The 22,017-nt window shown below is 35.6% G+C and overlaps 1 long non-coding RNA gene across 1 annotated transcript in view; it reads right to left on the bottom strand.

Annotated features, from left to right (window-relative positions):
• LOC125908791 (uncharacterized) overlaps nt 1-8,134 on the bottom strand; it is a 104,672-nt gene extending 96,538 nt beyond the window's left edge. Inside the window, exon 1 of the long non-coding RNA XR_007453437.1 lies at nt 7,802-8,134. This is a non-coding gene — a long non-coding RNA (uncharacterized LOC125908791). The remainder of the gene's footprint in view (nt 1-7,801) is intronic.
• Between the last annotated feature and the right edge of the window lie 13,883 nt (nt 8,135-22,017).

Consider the following 22,017-nt stretch of genomic DNA (forward strand, 5'->3'; position numbering starts at 1 on the left):
AGCAACACAACACAACAAGGTAAGGTAACTAGAGCCCCAAATTTGTGACAAGAGAACAAAATGGGGAGTCTCAGAAATCAGAAAGGTCTGGAGGGAGATTAAAGATGCATGGGTCTAATACTAATTATCATACCAGTGATGCTGGCAAGGAAACTAAAAGATATACCAATGCCCAGATTACAGACTGACTGCTGAGTGGCACATACCAAGGCAGATATAAAGACACTATAAAGACTTTGAAAACTGACATTGGAATTACCACCCATAAAAGTCAGATTGGACCTTGCAGTCTAAACCCACCCAGGTCTGTTGCCTACTAAAACAAAAATATAAACATTCTCCATAAAATTTAAAAAAGACACAGTCTCATACTATAAGGTCCAAAATATTTAGGATGCAATCCAAAACCATTCAGCATATGAAGAACTACAAAATTTCAAGTCATGTAGAGAAAGGTCATTAATAGATAGCAACATCCACACTATTAACATAAATGCTGGAATTATCTGACAAATATTTTCAGTAGCTATTGTACACTGGTACAAGCAACTGCAAACATTCTTTGCAATATATGTTAAAATAAAAATTCTCAGCAAAGAAGTAGAATATATGAAGAAGAACCAAATGAAAATGTAAATAACCACATGGCAATTTTAGAACTGAAAAATAGAGTAACCATAATTTAGAGCTCATTGGCTGAGGGATACCTGTGTGGCTCAACAGGTTAAACATCCAAACTAAAAATAATGTTAAATAAATAGATTTGAATTTAATATTAGTTTACTCATAATTTTTCTCTTTACACAGTATTTCTATTTCCTAACTCTCTCCACTAAAGAGGCCTAAAAACAATGACAACCCAGTGGCAATGAAAACCTTCAGTGTCCAAATTGTGGTTTCTAAATACCATGATCCAATGAAATAAACCAGAGAATTTGGAGCAATAGCTAATTTCAGGTATGGAAAAAAAATGTCAAAAAAAGCCTATAATATCTTGTTTGTACCTGAAAGTAAAGAGACTATGAAAAACAACAGGGGTCAGGTTAAAACAACATAGACAATCATTCCCACTGGCCAAAGATGGGGACAATTTGAGCAGCCAAAAAAGAATAATGACTCTAGTAGACTGAAGTATATCAAACATTTTATATATTTATAGTTATAAATATTATATTTGTTTATATATTTATATATTAGTTCATAAATATATACACAATAAATAAGATATACTATAATAAAAGTTAATTGGTCACCTTTAAATGTTGCTAGGGCATCAACTTTTTATGCTGATAATTAATAAATTAATGAAAACAATCTGTCACTATCCCATCTTCCCACATGGATCATATTTCAGGGTAATCAAATGGCTATTAGGTAAAAATCTTCCTTAGAGAAGAATCAGAATTAATAATTTCATGGGGTGCTTGGGTGGCTCAGTCAGTTAAGCATCCAACTTTGGCTCAGGTCATGATTTCACAGTTCACGGGTTCAAACCCCACATCAGGTTCCATGCTGACAGCTCAGAGCCTGAGCCTGCTTTGGATTCTGTCTCCCTCTCTGCTCCTCCCTGGCTCACACTCTGTCTTTCCCTCTCTCAAAAATAAACATTTAAAAAAAGAACTAATAGTTTCAAGAGGAAATGGTACTGTTAGAATTTAAGCCCTAATGAGATGATGCATTTTAGTAACAATCACCAATAGTCACTAAATCTATTAGGTGAAAGATATTTGGGGGATTGTAATGGAGGGATCAGGTTGATACCACCTCAACCTACTTATCAATCTTGTAATTAAAAAACAACAGATAGATATAGATAGATGATAGATATAGATATAGATATAGAGATAGAGAGATAGAGATAGAGATAGAGATAGATGATAGATATAGAGATAGAGAGATAGAGATAGAGATAGAGGTAGAGATAGATGATATAGATAGATGTATGATATAGATAGATATAGATAGATGATATAGATATAGATATAGATATAGATATAGATATAGATATAGATACAGATGTAGATCCCCTAAGGGAACTTAGGAGATATAACAAACAAATGTGAGATCCTGATTGCAACAAAATACAAAAAGATATTTTTGAGATAATAAGGGAAAATAGAACATGAAGTGGTTATTCAACAATATTGAGAAATAAATGTTCAATATGTTGGGTATGTTAACGTTATTGTGGCTACTTTTTTTAAAACGTATCATGTATTAGAGAAGCATACTTAAGTATTTATACGTGAAATTATTTGATGTCTGGGATTTTCTACAAAATCCTCCAGATGTATCCAGACACTACTTATATATTAAATTACATTACAAAGTAAGTAGAATTTGAAAATTCATATAGATTTTATAGCACCACTCAAGAAAAAGAACAGTGGTAAAATAAGTGTTTCATGGTATTCCATGTTTCCCACTAAATTTCAGCTGGCTATAACTAGCTCTGCACTAGTTGTGTATAATACATGGCATACCAGACACCAATATGTCTGAACTGTTAAGTTCATGAAATTTGTGCATGAAAAACCTTCTGAACTACCACACTGCACCCATCCTTTCTTTGTAAATGGCAGGCTTAAAAGATGGTGTAGACCATGGAGATACTCTGTTTAGGCTACTGGAACATACCTCTCACTGATTTTCCCATTAGTCACCACATCAGTCTTTGTGGTCAACAGAGTTCAGTGGTGCTGAATTGTCAAGACTTGTTTAAATTTTCCCCACACAAGATTCAGAGAGTATACGGATCATAGTGAGAAAAAATATTGTGTCACTAGCTGATTAATTCAGTCTTTTCACAAGAGAAAATTGGCCACCACCGAACCATTAAGACCTTTCTCATAGCACCAGAGGCTATATATTTCAAGCCAACACCCCAGGATAGCTAAAAAATGAAGAAAGCCATCCCTACCCACGGTGACTCTAACTAACGATATAGTTCCCTAGCGTTTCCAAGCTTCTAGAATAAAAATCCACATTATTTACTGTATTGAAGAGTAATGTGGTTGAAGGCTTGCTCATTTCTTGTCTGATTTTATCTTCTGGCCAGCACACTGTCTGCCTTCTGTGTACATCTCATGAAAATTGGCAGGTGAATGATCAAAACAATTGAAGGGTCCTTATGTATCTGAAGAGGCTATCTTGTAAGTTAGTAAAGTAATTCTTAGGTTGTCACACACCTTTTCTGTGATAGGTTTATATACCTTTGTCTAAAGTTCATATACTAAGACCTGAAATAATAATGTAATTGAAAGCTTGGTTTTGTTCCCAAATCACTTAAAAAATCATTAAGAGCCGGAACCTACTCACAGCACAGCAATTTACAATAATATTAACTACCTCCACTTGAAAAAAATCATTACTGTTTAATTACTGATTCTTTACTCTGCATTGATCAAATTTGAAGCCACAATTTCAGAAACTGAGAATCAATTGGATGTTGATTGGATATTCTAACATAAATCATATTTCAAAATATATCTGCCCTTGGTAATTGCAAAACAAAATTCATAGAGAATACTTTTGGTACATCGTGTGATCTTATGAGGCCAAAATCCAATTTTTACTTTTCTTGGACAGTTTTAAAATTCTCATTTTAGTAAGGTAAGTAGTTTGACAATGTTTGTATTCCCTGAACAAAAGAAGACCCAGTTCTTCATAAATATTTATTGTTTTGCTGATTTTATATTCACTCCAAAATCAACCTTATCATCCCACCAAACAATTCTGTTAATGTAAGAACACTTGGCCAGGTAAGTGTGTGTGATTATTTTCATGTGGAAACAATTATGGAAGCAGAGGTTGGAAAACAACCTATGTGAGTTCTTTCCAGCTCCATGATTCTATGTCTTATTTTTGCCTGCATAAGTAGCTTTGGCTACCTATTCAGTCCATGAAAGAAACTAAAAAACAGCCATAAGATGTATCTCATCTTCCAGCTCCTCGGTTTCCAATTACTTAACTGAATACGAATCCACTGAAAAAATTGTTGGTTTTTCTAGACTACTAATCTTAAAGATACAAATTCCTTTGCAAGAGCTGACATCCTTGATAGACACAGATTTTACTGAAGGACAACCGGTTGTGGTCTCTGTTTTCTTTTCTCTTCCTTTCCCACACCATTTTTCACTTTTATCCAATTCAGAGACCAAATATTTACCTTATTCAACTTATAATTATGAATAAGAAAAACAACAGCATTGCTTATAGTTGCAAAACTAAAATAAGCATTAATTTTAGATAGCATACTACAAAGAACTGAAAATAGAATCACTTCTCAAATACAAACCTAGGTATCACTCTGCAACTGTTCATGATTTTCTCTTACTGTTTTGTTTTGCTTTGTTTTTACCTGTCTCTGCCCATGTTTACTTCTCCTGTCTCTTCCATTTTCTTTCACTGAATTTTTATCTCCTTTTGCTATCCATGTCCTCTCCTTTAATGAGTTATTTATAACAAAGAATGCATTATTTCTCTCCCTAAAATTCTTCCTATCCTGTATTCCCTGTTTCAAGTAGTTTTATGTAAGTCGTCATATGGACATCCACATCAGAAACTCAGGAGTCTTCACAGACTACTACCTCTCTCACACACAATGCCCAGGTCCGGTTACTGAGTCCTGTTTATTCTGCCTCCTAAATAATGGAAATATCCTCCTGAAATATCCCCTCTATCTCCATTGTGCATTATTAATCAACTCTTGTCTAGACAATTGAAATACTCTCTTCATTTATCTTTCTGTCTCCATTCTATCAAGTAAGAAGTGCAATCTAATCCACACATGACCCCTACAATAAGTCATTTCTCTAAAACACATATGATCAAGTCTCTGCCATGTTTAAAATCTTCTAATGATTCTAAGTTGTTGAAGTTTTTTAGCATGGAATATAGTATTTACATTTTGCTTATATCCACCCTTCAACCTACATTCTACACCATTACTTTCAACCCTTCTGCTCCACCTCCCCTAACCATAAACATACCTCCACATTCCTGAAACCTTCATATATCCATCTCTTTGTGCATAGGCATACCCCCCCTCTGTGTTATAATATTATCACTGTGTTTCATATATCTTGCTATTACATAACTTATCACAGTGTATTATAATTATGTGTTAATTTGTATCCATCTGCTAAACTGGATTCCTTGAACATGAGTACTTTAACTTATATATCTTTATATACCTGACAATGAACACTATGTCTGCCCTATTGTAGATACTTGATAGATATTTGTTGAATGCCCTCAAGGTAAAGAACTGCTCTAAACATTTTGTTACTTGTGAAGTTCATTATATAATGGAACTTTCAACTTGGGTCTGGGCTGTGCCCACTGTGGGAATTCAGACTTTAGTTGTTAAGACAGGTTTGAGAGAAGCCTATTTGCAAGGGAACCAGGAGTCTCCTGGGAAACAACTCAAGTTGTAACACTGATAAGTCTGAGACATATCTGGAAATGTCTGGTAAACTTAAAGTGATGGCTTGACAAGCATTTTTTTTTTGTAGGGGACCAGAAGGGTCTCCTGGGAGGGAACAAATTGAAAGGAAGACTGACTCTGAATGCCAGAAGGAAGTGGTAACTGTGGGTACACTGTGGCGTACTCTGCCCTGTGAAAGTCCTTAGACACATTCTAGGAACAGACACCAAACAAAAACTTAAAAAGTGAATTCACTAAAACCCCTGTAAATCAATGAAGCACAAGCCACCCTGCTTTAAGACTCTCTAAGAAAGCATAAGACAAAGGAGACAGAACATATCTCTCCCACTTTTCTTCTGACCTGAGGGTCAGCTTTGTGATGGTCATGACAAAGGAAACCATCAAACTTATGGGGGCCACTGGGGACTGCCAACCAGCAGCCTAGTCTGTGCTACAGAACACCACTACCTGTCCAATACCATGACGCCATGGTTTCTACTAAGAAGTAGTAACACCTGGCAGAAGCACGGACCTGACAGAATAGTGGTAAACCAGCAGAAGATGCAGTTTCAGCAGGATCCTGGGAATATTGACTTAGGGAACATTTATAAGACATGTCCAGGGAATTCCTACATATGCATGAAGGAAGGGTATTGAAACTTTTCTTTAAAAAATAAAATAAAATAACATTTATCCAGGTACATTAAAGCAAAGTAAAAAAATATGCAAACATAATTATCTGAACATTAAAAATAATATAGGCAAGGGAGTAGTTAAGATGGCAGAGCAGCATGGAGACCATGAGCTTGTCTCATCCCTGAAATGCAGCTAGATCAGCACCAGGCCATTTTGAACACCTAGTAAGTTGATCTGAGGATTAACACAATAATGTGCATAACTTGAGCCCCAGAACTCAGTACACAATGTGTACACAACACATACAGCACTGTTTTAAATACTTTCCACATATTATCTCAATTAAGAAGAATTGGTAGTACAGAAAAATGAATGGCTTGCCTACCGCCATACAGCTAGGAGGGGGGAAAGCCAGAATGGAAACTTGAGCATCCCATACTTGTTTTTTTTTTAATGCCTGTTTGTTTTTGAGAGAGAGAGAGAGAGAGAGCAAGTAAGAGAGGGGCAGAGAGAGGAAGACACAGAATCTGAAGCAGGCTCCAGACTCCAATCTGTCAACACAGAGCCCGACATGGGGCTCAAACTCACAAACTGTGAGATCATGACCTGAGCTGAAGTTGGACACTCAACAGACTGAGCCACCCAGGAGCCCCAGACATCCCATACTTATAACAGCCACACAACACTGACCCTACTTATCTTACCATGTTCCCTGGCAGAGTCCAATCCTTTCAGCCACTGTTAATCTTTAATAAAGCCTAGAATTTTTTTATTCAATGACTGATATAAATTATAAAAGGTGAATTAGTTCAGTAATCTTAAATTTAAAATAAAATAAATTATACAAATAAATTGAAACTGAAAAAAAAATTAAACCATAGCAAGGATACATCATTTATTCTCAATCTCAATTTTCCTAGCAGCTAAACAAGTAATGGATCTCAGAAAACAAATGAAAAAATTGTTCATCATTTTTTCAAGGTCATAATAGAAACTCCCAAGAAACTCTATAATTTCTCTGTACTCACCTACCCACAATCAAAACCCAAGAAGATTTATTAGGAGCAGATTCAGAGATATTCATAACTTTTAAAGTTGGTTTGAAGCCCAAGCAGCTGCCAACCCTTCAAACAGTAATTAACCTCTTGTAAATAAAACAAGCCTCATGTTTGTTAAAAGTCTTCTCAGTGTCTACCAGTGCTGGGCTAGCACATAGGCCAAAGAGCCCAGGATTCATAAGGGAAGATCAGGGACTGAACCCCACCTCTGTCTTTGCCACATCATTTCTCTGGAGCTCAGTTTCCATAGCTGTAAAATATTCACCAACATACCCTCTTTTAACTGGCTAAATTACACTGAAGAACCCATGAGATACTCACATAGAAAGATCTTTATAAACTGTAACCAGAACAATCAATGCTTCTAATGGTAACCATGGCTACTATCATTGCTAGTTTCTTCCCCTTAATTGGTCTCTTTTCAAAAACTTACACTTAAAATGTCCAAAAAAATATTACTATGGTTGTGTTCATTTCCTATCATTGTAACATATTACCACACATTTCATGGCGCAAAACAACACAAATCTATAATCTTGTAGTTCTGGAGGTAAAAAAAAAAGTCTGAAAAGGGTTTCATTGGTCTACAATTAAGGTGTCACCAGGGCTGTGTTCCTTTTTAGACACTTCAGGGGAGAATCTGGTTTTCTGCTTTTTCCATCTTCTACAAGCCACTTACATCTCTTGGCTGGTGGGCCCCCTTTGTCTTTAAAGCCAGCAATGGCCACTCCAGTCTTTCTCACATCCCATTCACTCTGAAAATGACTATTCTGCTCCTCCATACACATTTAAGGATCTTGAGGAGTACACTGGACCCACCTGAATAATCCAGAAAAATCTCCTTATTTTAATGTCAGCTGATCAGAAAACTTACTTCAGCCTTCAATCTTAATTACCCTTTACTATATAATGTAACATAGTCATAGATTCTGGGGATTAGGATGACTTTGGGAAGCCATTAGTCTGCCTGTCAAATAGTGATACCCAATTTTAATCTTCTATGGATAATTTGTGGTTTAATTTTGTATTAAATATATCTAAATATCACCCCATAGAAAACAAAATATTTTATCAATGATTTCACTCTTTGAATACCACTTAAAATTTTTTTCATTAACTTTCTTCCTTTGACAATAAGACATAAAAAGGTAATATGGATTTCTACTGTTTTCTGATTATAATAAGCTAAATTACATCAGCCTATTTAAATGATACAGTCTAATAAAGGTTAAAATGTTGGTGCATGTTCCGCAATAAATGAGAATATGTTTAGAAGGAAATTGTTAGATGCACAAACAACAGTTTTTCTTTTAAGAGTCAGCAGAGTATATATTAAAATATTTTAAAAAATCATTTTCTTAAAATCTCTTTGCTTAGCTTTTGACAGTATTTTAAATCTTTTTAAACGACTAAATAAAATATATTTACTTTAAAACAAAAGATTTCTTTTACAACACTCCAACTAAAAAGGCTGTGAATTTCATATCTTGCAAAGTTAATATAATTTTCATCAGTTGAAGCATAGTTCAATTTCTAAACCTTGAGAATAAATGAAATGATAAATAAATGAAACACCAAATCAATCTTCTGGGTCATGGGAATTCATCAGAATTTGAAGTTTTGTTCTCTGACATTAACCTTTATTGATCTGGCCATTTTAACAAATCAGTTCCTTTTCTCACATCTTCAATTTTATGCTTCATGATTTCTGGGATTAAATTTCTATAAAGTCATAATATAGGTGTTTTCCTAGTATTTGCTCTAGGGAAGAAATATATATTATAACCATTTTAACCTAGAATTATGCTGTTAGGAAATCTTTGGAAAGACCTTTTGAAAAATCTAAACCTCTACTAGGCCTGCTTAAACATGCCATTAACAATATTAAATTTCTTGATTGGTAAAAGTTGGGGCAAAGATTTCTCCCATAAAATATTTACTTTTTATTTACATAAAAAATATTTCCCTAGTTTAGAAGAATGACTATTTTCAAAGTATCTGTAAACTTAGGTTAGTAATAAGAAAATGAACAACTATAGAATGCAGAAATAACTGAGCCAAATTCTTATTTCTTCATATACAAAGTATGACAAAGGTTTCAAACTTTGTTTTATGGGTTTCTATCATTAGAACTCAATTTTACAATATCTTTCAAAATTAATAATTGAATATTTCTAAGACTTTTATGTTGATATTCTCAAGATTAATGATTGTTTATACAGACAGCCTTGTAAAACTAAAAAATGTTCCATTAGATTAACAGCCATTGTGTTAATAGTAATTGTTATCCTTTATTTTAATATAAAGAGAATAAAATATAGATTTAGGAGTGTTATATTATAGCTGAGAAGAAAGTTAGCAGCTGTACCTTTAAAAAAAAAAAAGAACTCAGTTGCATCAGACAGAAATTTCCAACGTATTTCTAGAAAAACTTAGTGCTCATGAGGCATAAGAATTTACAGATGTTTTCTATGCCTAAGTATATTCTATGTCTGCAGTTGAGGACTAGCTACATGATACTTACAATATTTTAAGATTCGATCAATTCATGATTTTTTTTTAAAAAGTTGCATTACTTTTTCCTTCTTAGTGTCTCATGAACACCACAGACCACATTACATTCATTCCTTCCATAAGAAATCTTCACCACTTGAATAGAAGAGGTTTTTTTAATTAAAGTTGACCCCTGAACAATGCATAGGAGTGCCTACCCCCTGTGCAGTCAAAAATCCATGTATAACTTTTGACTCCCCCAAAAGCTTAACTACTAATAGCCTACTGTTGACTGAAAGCCTTACTGATAACATAGTCAAGTAACACATATTTTATATGTTATATGTATTATATACTGTATTCTTATAACAAAGTAAGCTAGAGAAAAGGAAACATTACTAAGAAAATCAAAAGGAAGAGAAGGTACATTTACAGAGCTATATTATAAAAAAAATCCAGGGGCGCCTGGGTGGCGCAGTCGGTTAAGCGACCAACTTCAGCCAGGTCACGATCTCGCGGTCCGTGAGTTCGAGCCCCGCGTCAGGCTCTGGGCTGATGGCTCGGAGCCTGGAGCCTGTTTCCGATTCTGTGTCTCCCTCTCTCTCTGCCCCTCCCCCGTTCATGCTCTGTCTCTCTCTGTCCCAAAAATAAATAAAAAACGTTGAAAAAATTAAAAAAAAAAAAAAGTAAAAAAAATCCATATATAACTGGACTTGCCCAATTCAAACCCATACTGCTTAAGGGTCAACTTCTTTAAGTCAAAATTCATATATAATATTCTTACTTGATCTACTAAGCATTTAAATATTCAATATTATGTTGTTTTTCACTTGTAGTAACTATCAATACTACAGTAAGGAGAAGGGTTTTGAGAAAGAATCCAGGCTTCATAGATAAGTATTTTAACACCTTTTTAAATGGTCCCAAGAGGACAACTGGTGGCAGGCCTGCTTGCTACAAGTTTGCTCATCCTGCTACAAAATCAATGGCAAAGTTTGAAATATGTTATTTGATACTAATGGTAAAAAAAAAAACATGAAATATTTGGCTGAATGATAACATTAATATAAAAATATCTCATTTGAAAGTAAGTTAAATTCCCTTATCACCATCCTATAACTGACAAAATAATTTAATATTAATTTTCCCACAAATAAATTAATTTCATCAAATGTTTCAGTGAAAATTATATACAAGGCAAGGCTCCAATAGTATATAGAGTACAGAGCAGAGGAAACAATCTTGTGCTCTAGTAAACCAACATTTTTTGTGTGTTCTGAAGTTATAACAGTGTATTATGAGTGTTAACCTGCATGAACTCAGAACAAACATGCAAACAACTATGTAACACTGAAACTTATAAGTACTGTTACTGAAAAATAAAATTATTACAGGGGTTTGGAGTCAGAAAATTTAGAGTATCATGGAATAAAATATTTAGACAGAGTAGTTTAAATGCATGAATTCATGTAACATAGACATAGGAGTTTAAGAGGGCATGTTACAGAAAACTACCTAAAGCCTGAGGAAAAACATGGCAATAATGTCATGAATCAGAACATAAAGAGAAAACTACATAGAACAAAGCATTTCATGAGCTTAAGGAATGAGGAAGGGGAATGTGCCCAGCTTGACGTTCCAATGTGTCTAACTGTACATCTTGCAGGAGGTTAACAAAGGGAGGAGGAGGATTTTCTGAGAGAGAACAGCATAGGGCACAGTGGCTTTCACCTTTACTGAGAAGACCTTGAGTGAATAGTGCTGAAAGGAGCTGAGTATCCAGTTCCATGAGGTGAATTTCCAGATCCAAAACTAATGTTACTTCTCAGCTGAAATCAAAGAGTGAGCTATGGGTCCCCAACATACAGAAAGATGGCAAGCAAGGGCAGGTATTCTTGTGGCCAGAGGATCAAAGGCAGCTGACACCTATAGTGTTCCACTCAAGGAGAAACTAGCTGTAACCAATATACAAGTGTGGAAATAGTAAATACATAAATGATTAAGAATGTTTACAAAGTATTATTAATTGGGATTTAGAGTCCCAGAAATTGACTCTTCACAGGAAATAACAAGTGCTAGCAAAATTGTGGAGAAAAGGAAACCCTTGTGCACTGTGGGAATATAAATTGGTGTAGCCACTATGAAAAGCAATATGGAGGTTCCTCAAAACTTCAAAAATAAAATTACCATATGACCCAGGACTCCACTTCTGGGTATTTACCCAAAGAAAATAAAAATACAAATTCAAAAAGATATATGTACCCCTACAGTTACTGCAGCATTATTTACAATAGCCAAGATACTGGAACCAACCTAAATGTCCATTGCTAGATAAAGGTGAATGCATAAAGATGTGGTCTATACGTGTGATGGAATATTACTCGGCCATAAAAAGGAATGAAATCTTGCCATTTGCAATGACATGGATGGAGCTAGAGAGTATTAATGTAAACAAAGTAAGTCGGTCAGAGAAAGACAAATACCATATGATTTCACTCATATGTGTAATTTGAGAAACACAAACAGGCAAATGAACAAAAAAGAGACAGAAACAGACTGTCAACTATAGAGAACAAACTGGTGGTTATTAGAGGAATGGTGGAGTCGGGGCAAGATTAAGAGTACATTTACTATGATGAGCACTGAGTAATGTATAGAATTTTTTAATCACTATATTGTATACTTGAAACTAATATAACACTGTATGTTAATTATACTGGAATTTTAAAAAATAACCATGAAAAAATAAGAATGAAACACTGCATTCACAACATGGATGAATCCAGAGGGTATTAAGATAAGTGAAGTGCATCAGTCAAGGAAAGACAAATACTACATTCACCTTTGGGTGGAGAGAAGAAGAAGAAGAAGAAGAAGAAGAAGAAGAGGAAGAAGAGGAAGAAGAAGAAGAAGAAGAAGAAGAAGAAGAAGAAGAAGAAGAAGGAGGAGGAGGAGGAGGAGGAAGAAGAAGAGGAGGAGGAAGAGGTGGAGAAGGAGGAGGAGGAGGAGGAGGAGAAGAGGATGAAGGAAGAGGAGAAAAAGAACAACAACAACTAAACAACAATAACCAAAAAAAGGAAACAGAGTCATAAATACAGAGAACAAATTGGTGGTTTCTAGAGGGGAGGGTGGTGAGAGGATGAGTGAAATAGGTGATGGGAATTAAGAGGCAGAAACTTCCAGTTATAAAATAAGTAAGTCACAGGGATGAAAAGTACAGCATAGGGAATATAGTCAATAATACTGAAATAATGTTGTATGGTGACATATGGAACCTCACTTATTGTGGTGAACCTTGAATAATGCATATGATTGTCAAATCACTATGTTGTATACTAACATAATATTGTATATCAACTACAATTCAGTTAATGTTTTTTTTTAATTTAAGAAATTGGTTCTTCATCCAATGATTTCAAAATCATCATAATGCACTTTTGCTTTTAGTTCACATTTAACTACATTTTTATCAGTTGAAAAAACAACAACGTAATAGGAAGGGCACATCCAACTGAGGAAAACCAGAAAAGACTTTATAAAGGATTTTTCTGCATCATTTCCTCCCTCCCAACAAACTGCTCTGACACTTTTCTTTTTCTCCCAAAATATAAATATCTTCCTAATCACCAACTCTTTTCTGGCTGCAGCCCATATGTCTTGAAACCCTCCATCTGCAAGTAGAGAGGTTGAAAGATGTAGTCAAGCCATTTTCTCCAGCTACATTCCACACATGAGTTAATGGCACCACCACTTCTCTGCAGCTATTTCAAAACCACAAGGCTCTCCTTGGGCCTCTCAAAGCTCACTGTCACTGATTGTCCTCCACTGTTTTCTCTTAGGTAAAACTGCCCTTTCCATTGAACTGCTTACTCTGTATTAAAAAAGAAAAAAAAAAAAAAAGGTCATATATCCTCGCCAACCTCATATATTTCAGGGTAAGGAATTTATGTCCATGTCTTCTTTATTCCCCAAATTCCCATCTCAACAAATACCATCCCCATTCAAATACAAAAATCTCTACCTCTCTGAATCTGATCCCATTTTCTATACATGTCATAGTGAGCATTTGTGAGTTGCTTACACACCATCCATTCCCATTCTGCCCTTGCTAATTACAGTCCTTTTTTTTTCAATAGACACCATCCTCCACTTAGCTTGTGTGCCTTTTGATAAACTGCTGCTAACTCTACCTCCAGGTAAGTGCAAGCATTTACCTGGCCACAATGATTGATTCAGGAGTAATCCTATCAGAGCAAATCTCAGAACTGTTGTTCAGTGGTTCTTAGACATGGGCACTCCTTCTCCCACTAGAGGAAAACTAGGAAGTATGGATTCTTATTTACTGTTGATGGCTACCTTGCAACATTAAGAAAATCAGCCCAAAGAAAAGGCTAACATATAAGGAAAAGAACCTAAGAAATAGGAAACAAAAAAAAAAAAGTGGCGATAGTCCTGAGCAAAGAGTTCTGAAAACAACCCTACTTCTAGATTTATACGTTTTTTTTAAACCACATGAGATGAGTTTCCTGTTACATTCATGGACTTTGTCATCACTAGAAACTATTGCTTCTCAAATCGCTACTTTAGAAAGCCTGTCCTCAGACATTAACATTTCCTTTCAGTTCGTTCATTTATACTTATAATATCTAATCAGGACATTAAATCTATTGACCACCTTTACTATCCATCTACTCCTTCTTTTCTTCAGATATATGTCTTCTCTACCAATGAGCCAAACTATGTAGTTCAGTGCCTTCTACTTAGTAGGCAATCAATGCGTGGTGTTGATAGATTGGTTCATTAATTGACTAATTTTCCTATCTTAATCTAACCCCTTCCCAAATGTGTGTCACCTAGTGATTACTCTAATTTTTTCAGAGTTAATAATGCAAGTGTGCCTTCACCATTGCTGCATTGAAAATCTTCAGGGATTCCCATTTTGTCCAGAGCTAGATCTCAGATATGTTCCACGCTAGGTATCTCATGTTGTTGCTCCCTAAGTTACCATCTTCCAATGGGAATTGAAGAGGGGTAAACCCTTCCTGAGCCAAACCCAATGTTGGAAACTGTCTAAAAATGTCAGCCCAGAATGCCTGAGTGGCACAGTTAAGCGTCTGACTCTTGATTTAGGCTCAGGTCATGATCTCACAGTTCGTGATATCAAGACTCTCAGGCTCTGCACTGATAGCACAGAGCTTGCTTGGGATTCTCTCTCTCTTTCTCTTTCTGCCCATCCCCCACTTGTGCACTTGCTCTCTCTCTCACTCTCTCAAAAGACATAAACTTAAAAATATATATAAATAAATAAAAATTAAAATTAAAGTGTCAGTCCTAAACGTGGTCTAAAGTAATGTACTTCTGGAGCACCTGGCTGGCTCAGTTGATAGATCATCTGATTCTTTGATCTCAAGGTCATGAAGCCTACTTTAAAAAAATTAATAAAAAATAAAATTAAATAAATAAAACAATATACTTCTAACAAATAACCAAAATTCACTATCATCACAAACCTCAGAAAAGCCAAGCAATAATCCTCCCCTGTAGTATTTAATTTGGTAAGAACTATAGTCAGCTCTAGACATTCTATTTGAATGGGATATTGGAAAAGCAAAAGTTATCCAGAGAGTAACCAGAATGGTAAAAAGTCAAGAAACCATGTGTCAATAGACAAATAGGGTTTCTTTGCAGGTAGAGGATTTATGGGGAACATAATATTCATGTTCTGATATTTGAAGGGTTGTCATGTAGAAAAACAAAAGTGGCAATTCTCTTCTGTTTCAGAGGGCACAAAAGATTAAATATTTACTCTTACATGGAATCACATTTTAGATCCATATAAGACACAGTGTTAAAATAATGTTTCTATCTAGTCATAAAAGTTTTGTTAAACTTTTGTTTCATAAAAACAAAGTTTTGTAAAGTGCTTATCAAGTTAGTCTAGTTTTGTGCCACAGCAACAAAGAACCCTCAAATCTCAGTGGCATATCACACAAAAATGTATTTCTTATTTACACTACCTGTCTAACACTAAGGGCCCCACTTATTGCAGCACCAAAGAAAAGAGAGGCCAAAGAAAAGAGAGGCTCCACCATCCTATGAAATTGCCTTCCACACACAAGTCTTCAACAGTCCTCACAGCAAGGAAACAGAGGTTGAATCTCAAATTGGCTCTTCAATGCTTCTTCCTAGAAGTGATTCACATCATTTCCATTTAAACTTCATTGGACAAAAAAGTCTATAACTATGTCTAATTTCAAGGAGATGGGGGAATGTAAAACCCCCAAGCACCTGAAAGATGTCAGAAGCTTCAGTGAGCACTTGTAACACTGACCATAATTCTCAATAGGATTTAATCAGAGATCAAGTCATTGTTAGGAATAGTATAGAAAAGATTAGATCTCTAAGCCTCTTTAAACTCTAGGATTTTGTATTCCAAATTTGTCAGGGAGTTCTTTTAAGATCAGAAATTTTGTTTCCCAGTATCAAATTAATAAGTCAGGATGTCAAAATTTCCCTAAAGTAGGAAAATCACTATGCTCAATATTTAAATACTCTGAGCTGAGCTTACAAAGACTTGGTTTGGAATAGCTAAATATTGACAGGTCAACAGCTCTAACTCTGGTAAGCTTGTTATGTTTATTTTCTTTCAAACATTACTGAAAATATTTGTATTTGACTTCTACATAGGAATTGTTGATATTCAGTAAAGCCTGAAAAGAATGACAGTTGATAACTCTTCATGTTCTATGGAATTAACTTGCAAGGTTTTGCACTATTTTTCTATCTCCCTCAGTAAAAGTGTAAGCTTAGCTAAATAGGTGGCCTTAAATGTGGTCAGTTCTACTTTGATTGTCTTTGATGGTGTAAGAGCCACTTCTTATAGGTTATGTTATATATGTTACAATCTACCCAATTCACTGTCCTGAAGATATAGCTTAAATTGGGAGCAATTACCCATCTCATTTTTGCTCATTGTAAACCTGCCATGTCTTCAATTTTTCTTTAACTTATGGATCAGATAAGGACAGCTATACATTTTCATTATCTTGGATCTGGATCTGTAGCTCTGGCAGAGGCCTTAGAGATTGCTTAGTTCACTTCCTTATTTTAATAAACAAAAACTTAATAAAATTTAACATTTATTGAGAGTTTACCATGTTCTAGCCACTGGGCTAATGATTTTACATGCATTATCTCAGTTAATCTTCACAATAGCCCAATGAGATGACACTATTATTAACCCCATTTTATGGATGAATAAACTAAGATTAAGAGTAGGTCCACCACTAGTAGTTAGGAAGTGGTGATTTTTTGTCTTCATTAAAACTCTGCCTGTTCACCCTCCCAAGGACTTTTCATTAATGGTTATGGGGAAGTAGGGGGCCCACAGGTATGACTTCAGATTTCCAGCCACTTCAAAGAACTCCCCGCCACTTTGGGAACTCCCATTTTTATGCTGATTACATAGAAACTCCCTCCCTTACAATGTGTATGCATGCACACACACATATGCACCCATACATACACACACACAACCTTGCCAGTGATGCCCATGATGGAAGTAAGCCCTCATCAATACTTATGACATCCACTGCTACCTGCACACTTGAAAGACCATCCATGATTTCAAATCTCAATTCATTTTCATACCCCTCACCCAGGCATGTGTCCTGTAAACACATAGAAAACAAACTCAAGCTTAATTAGAAATTTAATTAGAAATAACAGGGGTGGCTGGGTGGCTCAGTCAGTTAAGCGTCTGACTCTTATATTCGGCTCAGGTCATGATCTCACAGTTTGTGAGATTAAGCCCCAAGTTGGGCTCTGCACTGACTGCACAGAGCCTGCTGGAGCTTCTCTCTCCCTTCTCTCTGTCTCTCCCTGACTCTTGCCCATGTGCATTTTCTCTCTCTCTCTCTCAAAATAAATAAAAATAAAAAGAAATAATAATGAGACAGGGGATGGGCTAAACGGGTGATAGGTATAAAGGAGGGCACTTGTAATGAGCACTGGGTGTTATGTGTAAGTGATGAACCACTAAATTCTACTCTTGAAACCAATATGACACTAGATGTTAACTAACTAGAATATAAATAAAACTTTAAAAAAAGAAAAGAAAAAACTATAAATTTTTTAAAAATAATAAAAAATTAAAAATTAAAAGGAAGAAAAAAAGAAATAACAATGAGAAATATTTTCCCTTTATCAGATGGACCAATATAGGAAAAAAAATTTGGTAAATCCTAGCATTGGCAAGCACATGGATAAATAAGCACATGCCCTCATTCATTGTTAAGTATTTTGTTAATTTATCTCAGGCTTTTTGACTTTGAATCTTCCTCCATGGCTCCATAGTTCTTACGTATCAATTTGAAAAAAGGTGATAAAACAATAACCAAGGCCAGGGAAGAATTACATGATACAATGTATCAAATAAGAAAATGAAGACTGGAGATACTATAAACATTACCTAATCTGGGAAAATGATAGGAAAGTAATATTAGTACTGAAGCTTGGACCCCAGACCTCCCATATTGAGAAGTTTCTGGAATGGTTTGAAGAGTCAGGCCTGAAATAGTTTCCCCAGTTCTGACTAAAACCTTTAAACTAATCATGTTTATCTCTGGATGAAAGGGATTGTATAATTTTTACATTTTTCTTGGTACTTTTCAATATTGTTTAATTTTCCATTTCAATGACAATATACTTCATTAAATCAACAAGGAAATTTAAGCAAATGCAAATTTAGGTAAAAGCTTACTAAATAAGCTAAACTGGCCAGGGGAAAGCAAAAGGTAACTTTGTACTTTCTGAGGATCTCATTTAAGGAGCTGTTCCACAAATTGCAGTCAAGACTGTTCTCTCACTGCCAGAGATACATCACTTTAAGAACTGCCTGCCTTCATGAACACAGGCTTTGACCCAGTCATTCAGCATCCCCTCCTTAAACTCACCCCACAAAGTTCCAGACTCTGTTTTGCACAAGCATCTGTGCCAGGGCTCTTTCCAGAGATGCTGCATCAAGTGCCCTTGGCTACCTGTGTGAGAGTCTCTCTCCACCCAGCCACCACCAGAACTGTCCACTGTCAAAAGCTAGAAGAGTTCTCTATTCTCCACTAGGCTCAAGTGGAAGGAGGCAGAGGGCACAGGAAAACGTGCTCCCTACATCCCAAATCAGAACTCTGAACTAATTCTCCAGTAGATATTAATAGTGAGGGAGAGGCTCTGTATCACTGAAGGATGGACGCACCACAGGTTAAGGGCTCTGGCAGGCAGGACTGGAGATGTAACCTTTATTCATCCTGCTATTTCTATGAAAAAACGTGTGGAGTTCAAAACAACTGACCTACAAATGATCTTTAGGAACATAACTCATCCAGAAACTGGGGACTGCTTTACAACCATCTCCAGCCTGTCAGGTCAAATAGATTAGAGCCAAGACAGCAGCATTGATTTACAGTCTTGGCCCTGTTGCTGAACCACTTTCTAAATCACATTTTTTATTCTTAAAATGAGAGGCATAATGTGTCTGTTCGGACTACAAGGTTGTTGAGATAATAAACACAGCTATTTCTGAGCAAATATGTCACAAAATTGACAATACTTGTGTGTTTACTATTATTCCATATCATAGATTATGGCATGCACAACATATGTAATCAGTTAAAGGGAAGTCGTTTCTGAGATTAATAGGACGGCCCCAAAAGTATCATGATAAGCTCCTTTTTTGGCCTTTTGTTAACTTTTTTTCTCAGCAAAAATATTTCTTTGTCACTTTTAACCTATATATTATTTTCAGAATCTTGGCATTTCCCAAAGACTAAGTTTAGGCATGTTAATTGAGTGTATGGCAATACATATGTACATGTACACATTTTAGAAAGTCTTAGAATTTGTCATTTCTCAGAGTTCTTCCCACTGTTCAAAAGGCTGGGAAGCCCAAGATCAAAGTGAGGGCAGATTCAGTTCATAGTTGGCTGTCTTCTCAGTGTGACTTCATAGGGTTGAAGGGCTAGGGAGCTCTCCGGGATCTCTTTTATAAAAACACCAATCCTGGGGCACCTGGATGGCTCAGTCAGTTGAGCATCCAACTTTGGATCAGGTCATAATCTCACTGTTTGTGAGTTCCAGCCCCGCGTCAGGCTCTGTGCTGACAGCTCAGAGCCTGGAGCCTGCTTTGGATTCATTGTCTCCCTCTCTCTCTGCTCTCCCCCTGCTTGCACTCTGTCTCTCTCTCTCTCTCTCAAAAATAAGTAAACATTAAAAAAAATTTTTTTTAAGTTTTAAAAAGTTAAACAAACAAACAAAAAAAAAAACACCAATCCTGTTCATGAGGACTCTACTTTCATGACCTAAGCACTCCCCAAAGGCCCTCCTACCTAATTCCATCACATGGGCATTAGAATTTCAACACATGAAAGGCAGGGGTTGGGGGAGAAACATTCAGACTATAGCAAAAGATAATCCTAAAGGTTGCTATTTTGCCGCCGTATGGGCCACTAACCCGGTATATATCTAACCAAGGTAACTTGTTCCAACCTTTTTTTTACTTTTTAATGTCTTCCCTGATGGACTATATACATCCTTGTTCCTCAAATGCTCTTGGAATCAGTTTTACTCTCATATTGATTCTCTTAATAATGAATTGGATAAAATCTCTGACAATTATTCACTCATATTTCTGAAAGCCATGTTTTTAATTTGTTGAAAACTGTATTTTTATAAAAGTAAGAGAGTGAAAAAAGTAGCTTAGGCCTGAGAGCATCATAAATTTCAGGAAAAATAAGCAGTAAACATTTGCAATTGTCCTTCAGTTTTGACACATTAATTACTGTCTTTGTGTCACAGAAGAATACAACAGTTGTCCTACTCTCGAACACATCCCTTTTAATTGCCATTGATTGATTTATTCTTATATTCCAAATGTTCTCTTCAAACAGTGCCTGGCACATAGTAGGCATTTAGTAAATATTTGTTGAATAAAACAACCAGTAATGCCTAACTCCTAAAACAAGTTGCAAGGTAGATTCTATTATTCTAATTTTACAAATGAGAGCCACAGTCAGTGGTAGATCCAGGTGTGTTTGGCTCCAAAGCCCATTCTCTTTATACTGTGCCAGACGGAAACACAAACCCAAATGTGCCCTAAAATTTCCACTTTCAATAAAAACCAATGCAGAGTCTATGAATGCCAAAACAAATAAAAAAGTACTACTTAACATAAGTCATTCAAACATAAGTCATTCAAATTATAGATCTTGAAACTAGGAGACCTTAGGCTTCTTGACCCTTGGTCTTTCTCACAACCTCCCATCCTTTACCTCCACCTGGCTTTGGCCCACTAGTCCAATGATCTTCAAACTGAGGTATAGGGACAAAGACTTTCCAGAGTATTAGTAGGCTTAGATACCTATAGGGTAAAAATTTCTAGATCTAAACTTCCACAGACTCATTTCTAAAACTGACCTGCCTGCAAAGTCTACTCTCTGGCAGTTATTCCTCCTTTTCTCACCTTTCTTCACTTTACAAAAGAAAGACATGCTGTCCCCAGTCCTAAATGGTATTTTGGTGCATGGTTCCAGGGTGTAAAAACTTTTGGGGCATCAAAAATAGGAACAAATCTAGAATGTCACCTTCCTGAGAAAGAGTCTCCAAAAAGTAAAGCCAAAAAATCTTCAAAAAGAAATACTCAAGGGGCACCTGGGTAGCTCAGTAGGTTAAACATCCAACTCTTGATTTTGGCTCAGGTCATAATTCCAGGGTTATGAAATCTAGCCCCCCATCGGGCTTCACACTGAGTGTGTTGAGATTCTCTCTCCCTCTCTCTCTCTGTCCTTTCCCCTGCCCATGCTCACTCACTCTCTCTCTCTCAAGAAAGAAAGAAAGAAAAAAAGAAAAAAAGAAAGAAAGAAAGAAAGAAAGAAAGAAGGAAAGAAAGAAAGAAAGAAAAAAAGAAAGAAAGAAAGAAAGAAAGATTAAGGAAGAAAGATCCAGGAAGACCTTGTTTCATCCAGGAAATATACTCAAGACAAGTATTTATTCATCCATGTCTTGTTTTATCCATCTGTCTACCTATCAATCAATCAATCAATCAACCTCTCTTAGAATACAGAGATGAGAAAAGTGTTGGGCAGATTTATGACTATGAATTTTAAAATAAAATCATACCTTTTCTGATGAAAAGTAACCCTGCTTTGGCTGATTAGTTTAACAATGATGCCTGATTATCTGAAGGACATGTTCTATGAAGTGAATAAGTTAAATCTATAGCTCCAATATTTGAATAAAAATACATTTAATGTATGTATGTTATTTAAAATAAGCCATAAAACACATCCATTGCAACTATTTAATTTTTTGATTTTTAAGCTTGTGTTAAATCTCTTTAGATTTCAAATTTAA

This window comes from Panthera uncia, assembly GCF_023721935.1.
Source record: "Panthera uncia isolate 11264 chromosome B3 unlocalized genomic scaffold, Puncia_PCG_1.0 HiC_scaffold_1, whole genome shotgun sequence".
Taxonomy (NCBI): domain Eukaryota; kingdom Metazoa; phylum Chordata; class Mammalia; order Carnivora; family Felidae; genus Panthera; species Panthera uncia.